Raw genomic sequence first — 9,522 nt, 5'->3', positions numbered from 1 at the left:
TAACTAAAGGTTTTTTAGCTAAGAAAAGGAAATGAAAGTTCTTGAGAGGTTAAAGCAGGTAAAATATATGTACAAGTGAGTCACGGGTTGTAATTCCAGACAATGGCAGTGATGGAATAAACTGTCACTTTCCCAATAGTTTTTTCAAGGTCCCCAGACTGCCCCTGGTGATCTCCACTTTGCATCTGATACCCTTCCCTGTGAGAGTCCAAACAGTCTGGAGAGCGAGGATCCTGCCTTGAATCCGCACTTCTAGTTTCTTCTAAAAGCGAACAAACCGACAATGTCACTCCACACGGGGACTTTTCCTTGAGGGAGAGTGAGGAATGGATTTTGAGTCTTTGACCTCCAGGCGTCACACACAGTGGCCACTTGCTTTGAAATTAACACTTTTCTGTTCATGTTCTTCATTTGCATCTTTGGTGGGTCATTTAGTTACCAGGGTAACACAATGTAAATATTTGCTACTGGGTTATAATGGGTGTAGATCAGTGAAAACAATGCACGCAGCACCTCACTGGTTTTCTTGAAGTTTAAACACCAAATACACTTTTATACAGTTAACAGTCACTTTGATCTGTGGAGGGGGTGGGGGACAGTACAGCTTGTGAGCCACATGCGGCTCTTTTATAGTTAAAGTCCTCCCCACTCTCTGCCTACCAGACTGTTTGGGGGGAAGCTCAGGGCTTCTGGCCTGCGGCAGGGGTGGGGGTAGGCATTTCTGCTCAGCGGAGATTGGGGTATTGAGGCTTCAGCCTCATGAGAGGCAACTGTTGGGGCTCGGGGCTTCAGTGGGAGAGGAGCTTCAGCCCCAAGCCCTGGCGGGCACGCCCCATGTGGTGACCCCACAGAGCAGAAGCCCCTACCCCACCACCCCATCATGGGGCTGAAGCCCTGAGTCCCGGCAGGAGCGCGCCCCAGCTCCTGAACTTCTGAAGATTGACCTGGGGCTCTCGCATGAGCTGGCACCTGGTCTGCCAGTGTCACAGGGTGGCCAAAGAGCCACATGAAAACTCCCTATGTGCATCCTACAAGTGTCATCTGACAGCCCAGACCTAGAACTGCTCTGAACCATGGACTGGAAACCGGGCTGTAAGCATCCTGAAAGGGCCTGGTAAGAGAGACACCCCTGGGATGGGAAATTGTTGTTGGCATCTCTGGATAGCGCTTGTGGGTTCAACCTGCCTGTGGTTGCTGGTTAAAGAGGCTTTGCTCAGTTTGGCCTGGAGGGGGGAAGAGGAGTGACAAATGTGAGAATACTGCTCATATTTTTCGGGTTCCTGTGCGTATCTGTGGGCTTTGCACAGCTACGCACTGAGTGTGAAGGGAAGGGAGAAGGGGTGTGACACACAGCCACCTGGTTGGAGAGCAGAGCTGTTAACACGCAGACAGCATGCACACATGTCAATGGAGGAGCTGGAGAGACAAAGGAATTCCACTGGCCGGGACATTCACACCTAGCAGCCAAGGACCAGGAGGGAGGAGACCCCCCCCACCTCTGTGCAGGGAAGCCCAGCAAAGACCCCTAGCAGGAGGATGAAGGGGAAAAGTTCCAGGCTGAGGGGCTAAGTGCTGAGCTCACAGATACACAGAGCTTGCACCTGGGACTGACAAACAAAGACGCCGGGACAGACAGTGAGAGCTGAGATAGTTCCAGGGAGGCCTGGTGTTGGCCAGGATGTGCTCTGGCTTAACCCTAACCACGGCTTCTCTCTGCTAATCTTAGGGCTTCCCTGTGCTGGGTCCCAGGTGAGCAATAAACCCTGCTGTGTTGGGAAAGGGCTATCAGGTGTCACTGCATATGCTGGCTGAGGTGCACTGGGCCCTGTTGGGCTGGCAGGTCTCTGCCGAGGAGCTCAGTCGGGCTCAGATGGACTTTTTTTTTTAACTTTTCCTCATATTTATTGCAAGATACAAGGGTAAAGAACAATTTTAATGGTAAAACTTCTGGTAGCATGCACGAGCACCAGTTCCACCAAACTTCTTGGACTTGCAATGACGAGGATCTGCAACCAGTAGATGTCCTTGATTTCCTTCTTGAAAGCTTTGTCAACATACTTCTGATAATAAGCCACCAATGCTTTGGAAATAGCTTGACGAATTGCGTAGATTTGTGGTACGTGGCCACCACCCTTAACATGGACTCAGATGTCAACACCAGCAAAGCATTTCTTGCCCAGGGGGAGAACAGGTTCAAGCACTTTATACTGCAGGGTTCTAGGCTCAATCATTTCCAGGGGTTTTCCATTCACTTCAGTGAGACCATTTCCTCTTTTGCAGTGAGCAACAGCAGTGGCTGTTTTCTTCCGCCTGAAGACTTGGATGCTCTGCGGGGGCCCCTTGTCTGGCATGGCTCCTCCTTCCAGTGGACTTGCCAGGCAGATCTCACAGTGTGAAGATGGAGGGCTGAAGCCCAAAGGCTCAGGCCAGGAGGCAGTGAGACCACATCACCCATCCTGAAGGACAAGTGGGACTCCTTGGGGTCTGGCCCATTGACATGGGGATTCTCCAAGGGACTGTTTAAAAGCTGGAGGTAGCCCCGATCCTGTGGATCCGTGACATCTCGTGTCTAAGGAACTCTTCTTTGGCCACTGCACCACTCTGCTCCTCTCGCAGACATCTCCTGTTGCTTAAAAGTCTTTAATTTGTCTCCCCACAATGAGCAAGACTTGTCCCATGATCCATTTCTACCCTTCTTGCACAAGTCTCACCAGCAATAGCCTGGGCAGGAGGACAGAGACCAACATCCCCTGGGTGCATGTTAATGTTGGCTCCAAAAATTGTCATGATTGAGATTTCACCTTGATCTGTGAACAGATGACGCAGGCCTGGGCGGGTGCTGACTGTGTTTACTTGTACAGTCCCTAGCAGGAGGTCTGCAATGAACTAGAATCAGGTGCAGCTCCCACGATCCTATAAATAGGAGGGGACCTAGCTGGGATCTGACAGATTACAGGTGCCCAGCACTCAGCACTGATGTCTCACCGAACCATGGACTGGCTGATGCCCCTGGGCTGCCTCTCGCTGTGGGTGGGACTGGCGCTGGCTGAAGTGGGGTCGTTCAGTGGCTGCTACGACTATTTCTACCAAGATGCTGAGCCAGGCGGCTTTGCCACGGCCAACACGGCTGAGATCTGCCAGAGATACAGCAATCTGTACCACTTTGCGACCCTCTATGACAGGCCCCAGCGGATCCCACGCTGGTCGGCATACACCCTGGGCGATCCTAACTGCCCAGAGCAGGCCAGGAAGATGAGCCAGTGGTTCGTGGAGCCCCAGGTCAGTCCCAGCGCTCTGCGCGATGCACTCAGGGGTCGGAATTGCTCAGGAGCCTGTGAATAAGGGGGTGTAAAGGGAAAGAGGTGGAGAAGGAAAAGGGGGAGGAGTCACTCCTCAAGCGAGAAATTGAAAGTGACACCAAGCTGCAGTGCACAGAGGAGTAGAAGGGGACAGTGAGATCCCGGAAGAGGGAGGCATGGGAGGATGATGTCCCAGGGGGAGGGGGTGAGATCCATAGGGAGGGAGGGAGATTTTGGAGGAGTGAGGACAGAGGGTGAGATCTGGGGGAAGGATAATGTGTTAGCTGGATGATATCCAGGTGTGCCGGATCCCACACTTCTCCCACAAGCACTGGAGCAGGGCTGACATGTAACAAGCCCCCTAGGTACGTCGTGAGAACCCCAGGCTGCTGATAATGGTCAGCAGCGTGTCTGCCACAGTGTATCAGCCTTGCTAGATGACAGAGCCGCCGCCTCGGGGTACTGGGTGACGAAATCTGCCACCCCCAGAATGCATTTCTTTCCTGCCCGGGTTGCCTTGCTGAGGGGCCCCACAATTTCCATAGCCACCTTCTGAAAATGTGCCTCTCTGTTGGGCAGGGGTGAGGGCTCGCAGGGCTGCATTCCCCTTGTCCCGGGCCATCTCTACCCTCTGGCAGGGGTCGCAGGACCTACAGAGCTGCTGGACAGTCAAAGTCTCCAGGCCAGTGGAAGTTTGGCAGCAGCCTTTGCTTGGATCCCCTGAAGAGAGAGAGGTCATGGGCCAGGTACAGTGGCCCGCGGCGGTACCTCTGGGAGACCTCCAGCTGCTTCCTGACCCCCCAAGAGTTGATTGCCTCGGGTGGGACCCCACTCCTGGTACAGGAATCCTTCCCTGCCATCCTCCTTAACTGGGGGCGGGGAGGGGGTGCACATGCCATGCTGCAACCAGAAAAGGCCCTCAGTGTCTCTGAGGAGGGATCCTTCTGCAGCTCCATCTGAAATTCCACTGCTGGGGCAGGGAGTGTGAACCATCCCTCCCCTCCTTGCTGATGGGGACTGGAGTCACAGCACTGCTTGCCTGTGCCTCAGTTTCCACACATCATAGTCTCAGTCTCAGCCCCATCCAGTTCTGCCCCAGGAAGCACAATTCCCCCAAGCTGGAGCTGATAGCTCGCTAGCCCCAAGCATGACAGTCTGTGGCCTGGTCAGCGCTGGGTGGCGTTCTGTGGCTCTGGCCCCTGGTAAGGCCCAGGGTGCTCTGGGCACCATCCGGCCAGTCATCCAGATAATTTCCCATCAGCACATCTGCTGGTAACTGGTCATAGAATCACAGGACTGGAAGGGACCTCGAGAGGTTGTCTGGTCCAGTCCCCTGCACTCACGGCAGGACCAGCACCATCTAGACCATCCCTGACAAATGTTTGTCTAAACTGGTCTTAAAAATCTCCAATGAGGGAGATTCGACAACCTCCCTAGGCAATTTATTCCAGTGCTTAACCACTCTGACAGGAAGTTTTTCCTAATGTCCAACCTAAACCTCCTTTGCTGCAATTTAAGCCCATTGCTTCTTGTCCTATCCTCAGAGGTTAACAACGACTTTTCTCCCTCCTCCTTGTAACAACCTTTTACGTACTTGAAAACTGTTATCATGTCCCCTCTCAGTCCTCTCTTCTCCAGACTAAACAAATCCAGTTTTTCAATCTCCCCTCACAGGTCATGTTTTCTAGTCCTTTCATCATTTTGGTTGCCCTTCTCTGGACTTTCTCCAATTTGTCCACATCCATCCTGAAATGGGGCACCCAGAACTGGACACAATACTCCAGTTGAGGCCTAATCAGCGTGGAGTAGAGCGGAAGAATGACTTCTCATGTCTTGCTTAAAACACTCCTGCTAACACATCCCAGAATGATGCTGGCTTTTTTTGCAACTACACCGTTGACTCATATGCAGCTTGTTGTCCACTATGAACCCTCCCTTTTTTTTTTTGCAGTGCTCCCTCCTGGGCAGTTATTTCCCATTCTGTATGTGTGGGACTGTTTGTTCCTTCCTACGTGGAGCACTTTGCATTTGTTCTTATTGAATTTCATCCTATTTACTTCAGACCATTTCTCCAATTTGTCCAGATCATTCTGAATTTTCATCCTATCCTCCAAAGCACTTGCAACTCTGCTGGCTTGGTCTCATCCGCAAACTTTATAAGTGTACTCCGTATGCCATTATGTAAATCATCAATGAATATATTAAACAGAAACACTATTGCAAAAAAAGCAAACATCATTCTGGGCTGTATTAGTTGGAGTGTTGTAAACACTGGAATGGGTTCGCTAGGGAGGTGGGGGAATCTCCTTCCTTAGAGGTTTTTAAGGCCCAGCTTGACAAAGCCCTGGCTGGGATGATTTAGTTGGGGATTGGTTCTGCTTTGAGCTGGGGGGTTGGACTAGATGACCTCCTGAAGTCCCTTCCAACCCTGAGATTCTATGAATCTATGATTCTATATTTCAGCTGGCTTAACAAACAGTTCTTGTCTTTGTCATTTAAGTAAATATACATCCCTGTAGCAGGATGGTTACCCTGCTCCTGCCCTGAGGGGCTTGAAGCAGCCCTGGGGGAAGGTTGTGGCTGGGAGCAATCAAGCTGGGCAGACTGGGATGTAGCTACAGCTGGGCCATGCCCCAGTCAGACCACAGCTGGCCCTATATAAGAGGCTGGGAACGAGGCACTCAGGAGTCTCTCTCTAGCTGTAGAGGGAGAAGGGTCTGGCTGCAGGGAGCTGGACACAGAGTACCTGAGTGAAGCAGGGCTGGGGAAAGGCAGAGGAGCTGGGGAGCTCCTGCCTGGAAAGCCCCAGGCTGTGGCCTAGCACAGGGCTAACAGGAACTGGGGGTTACAGGGGGCAGCCCAGGGGTAGGCTAAGGCAGTAGGTCCAAGCCCTCCTTGCCAGTGATGTGTGGCTGATACTGCAGTCTGCCCCAGGGCATGGGGCTAGATGATGACTGGCAGTAGCCATACAATGAGGTGAGGTGGGGTTAGAGGGTGGGGGTTTCCCAGGGAGGGGAGACCCTGAGAGAAAGGGGGTTACTACCAGGGAGCAGCATCCCAGGTAAAAAGGCACCAGTGTCCAGGGAGGGAAACGGGAGCCAGAGAACAGGCGGATCAACACCTGCAGAGGGCGCTCCGGAGCTGGAATGAGCTAATTCCTGGAACAGACCAGCAGGAGGCGCCGCCGGAGTGAGTCGGCTCATCTACAGTGCCCTAATTAGTCAACTTCTGGACTGAAGTCTTTGCTTCTTCCAGTACTTTCTCAATGGCTAGCTCTGATTGATCCAAATGTAGCTTCTATTGCTGGACAAAGATCTACTACTGTTGGAGCAGATGCCTGGATGACATTGTTTAATGGCCAAGGGGTTTCAACAACAGACTTACAAGAAAGAATGGCAATTGTGTTCTCTGAACTTAGTAGCAAAAGTAACCCACCAGCCTCACTTAGATCCATCCCATCTGGATAGATACTTTCCAAAGTCAATAATAATGGTTGCAGTAATTGTTAGGGGGCCTATTCCTTCACCCTCTCACTTCCCTGGTCCTTCTCGCATGAACACAGAGCAACAATACCCGAAGTCCAAAGGCGCAAACAATTCGATGTTTATTGGGGTGAACTTCCAGCAAGCATGATTCCAGTTTCCTTCCTCAGTGTCCCCCTTCCCAGCTCTGACACCACAGAGCCTTGCCTGTGTCCCTGTTTTTGTTCCCATCCCCTGTTTCCATTTCCCCCTTTAGCAAAACATGATCCCAATTCCCCTACCCCCATCCCCGGTCCCTGTTTGATTTTTTTCCCCACTTTCTGATTGATTGCAGACTATATAGTAAAACCTGAGTTCTGTTTAGCTATACCTTAACCAATCATTTTACTGACATTTAACTAACCAATCCTAACATACTGTACCATGGTTATTTAACTAATTATATCCCACCACCTTAATTGGTTTACACCCAACAAAATTAATTATACAGCAGACAGAAGCAATCACAGAACCAGACAGAGACCATGCAAATAAACATACAAAACAATACAGAAGTGAGAATTTCACAACTACATCTATATAAACATAAGGGTTTTCCAGCTGTGTCTATTGATAAGCAAATTCTTGCCAGACAGGATGCTATCAAAATAAGTTTCCTTTTACATCTTCTAGGCTCTTCCCTTTCTCTGGAGGTGATAGATCGGATCATCTTCCTAACAGCCCCAGATTGCCTGATTTCAATATGACTAAACAGGGCCTCAGACTGTCACAGTAAGAGAAGGCCATTACACAGACAGACAGTGATTTTTGATTCTTTCTTTTATATCTCTATAACTAGCTAAGTGATAAGAATACACCTAAATTCTTAAAGTATAGGCCTTTGCAAACAGCCCTGAACATCTATATCCTAACAGTAATTTTAAGACAACAGCCAAGGATCGCTCATGAGAAAGCCAGTGGATTTTCCCAGGTTGGACTAATTTGAACTTCAGTCCCAGTGTATCTTCTATATTTTCTAAGATATTCAGTCTTTTTGGACTCTTGCTGAAAAAGAATATAATGAAGACATTAGATTTGTAGCGTTTTGAATCCCTTTTGAAGATTCTGCAGCTCATACTAGCACTCGTTGGAGTAGATGGCCTCTGCAGTCTATAGGAGAGATTTGTGTTACACTTTTCTCTGAGCAAAGCTTGCACTCCACCATGTCTTCCAGAGAAGTTTGCAGCTCCATCAAATGCACAAGCAGCCATCTGTTTGGGGTTCACCTGACAAACATTTAACTCTTCTAAGATGTGGGTTGTCACAGATGAAGCCGATGTGTCTTCTATAACTTGAACATCTGGAAATTCATCTACTAACCTACCACTGATATCAAAATAACATACACAATGACTTAAAACTTGACACCTATTTGCATCAGTGCATTTATCAGCCACGTATGGAAATTTTTTAAATGCGGCGAGAGAGTTCTTCACTTTTTCAACTGCTGAGTCTTTCACTGTTGCACCACATGCTTCTAGCCAGTCAGTTGAGTTTCTTGCAGAAAGCTAGTGAGCACTTGCCAGTCTTGTTCGGAACCAGTCTTCAGCTTCAGGATTAACAAGTGACAATGCACTTAATGTTGACCTCAAGTTTGTAGTGTGTAGTATCTCTTGTTTAAATAGAAATTTTGATGTGACATCTCTGTTTGTTTGTATAAACTGTGTTGTGTCTCCAGGATTCTTAACAGCCTCATTAAGTCTTCTAAAATTGGGTTTGACAATGACTGGCTTATAAGGCTTTCGGCATGTTGGTGCAGTCCAGAGGCTGGGTGTTTTGCAGCCTTTTCACATAGTTTGTCAGCATTGGCTTTGCTGATCAGTCTGGCAAACCAAAGTTCTTCCGTTTTACTATATAAATCCATGGTACACTTACATCTTGAATACTGCATGTAGTCCTGGATGCCCCATCTCAAAAAAGATATGTTGGAGTTGGAAAGGATACAGAGCAGGGCAACTAAAATGATTAGGTGTATGGAACAGCTTCCATATGAGGAGAGATTAGACAGACCTGGGGGACTTTCCAGCTTGGAAAAGAGACGACTAATGGGGGATGTGATAGACATCTATAAAATCTTGATTGGTGTGAAAAAAGTGAAAAGCTCCCTCATATAACTCAAGAACTAGGAGTCATCCAAACCCAATGACATTAATAGGCAGTAGGTTTAAAACAAACAAAAGGAAGTATTTCCTCACACAATGCACAGTCACTCTGTGGAACTCTTTGCCAGGGGATGTTGTGAAGGCCAAAACTAGAACTAGATAAGTCCCTGGAGGATATGTCCATCAATGGCTATTAGCCAGGAACTCCCAACACCAGCCAAAATTGATCACTGGGACAACACAGCTCTGTCTGATGGATACTTGAGCAGGGTAGGTGAGTTCATGTAAATACAGTCTGGTCCTGAAGACTTTTCCCTACCCCAGCTCATCATTAGCTGTCAGCGGAGAATTCATTCAGACCTTGCTTATGTAAGCAGAGTCAGGATGAGCTCTACCCTGACATCTGGTGGTGAATTATGGCAAGTGTGGAAAAGAACTTAGGGGGCTGATCTTGTTTGCATAGGCACACCCACCCCACCTAGCATGAGTCGACGGCAGCCCAAAATGATCACTTTGACAGCTATGCAATCCCCAATTTCTCTGTTATTGGGGTAGGAGGAATAAAGTGGTGTTACCCTGATCATGTGAATGAAGGACTAT

At 49.0% G+C, this 9,522-nt stretch overlaps 1 pseudogene; it reads right to left on the bottom strand.

Moving 5' to 3' along the window:
- Nucleotides 1-1,882: 1,882 nt before the first annotated feature.
- LOC115659465 lies at nucleotides 1,883-7,575 on the bottom strand (annotated as a pseudogene).
- Nucleotides 7,576-9,522: the final 1,947 nt, after the last annotated feature.

The sequence above is a fragment of the Gopherus evgoodei genome, chromosome 11, assembly GCF_007399415.2.
Source record: "Gopherus evgoodei ecotype Sinaloan lineage chromosome 11, rGopEvg1_v1.p, whole genome shotgun sequence".
Taxonomy (NCBI): Eukaryota; Metazoa; Chordata; order Testudines; family Testudinidae; genus Gopherus; species Gopherus evgoodei.
Note: the sequence above shows the minus strand (reverse complement) of the source record. Positions and strands in the feature narration are given on the sequence as shown.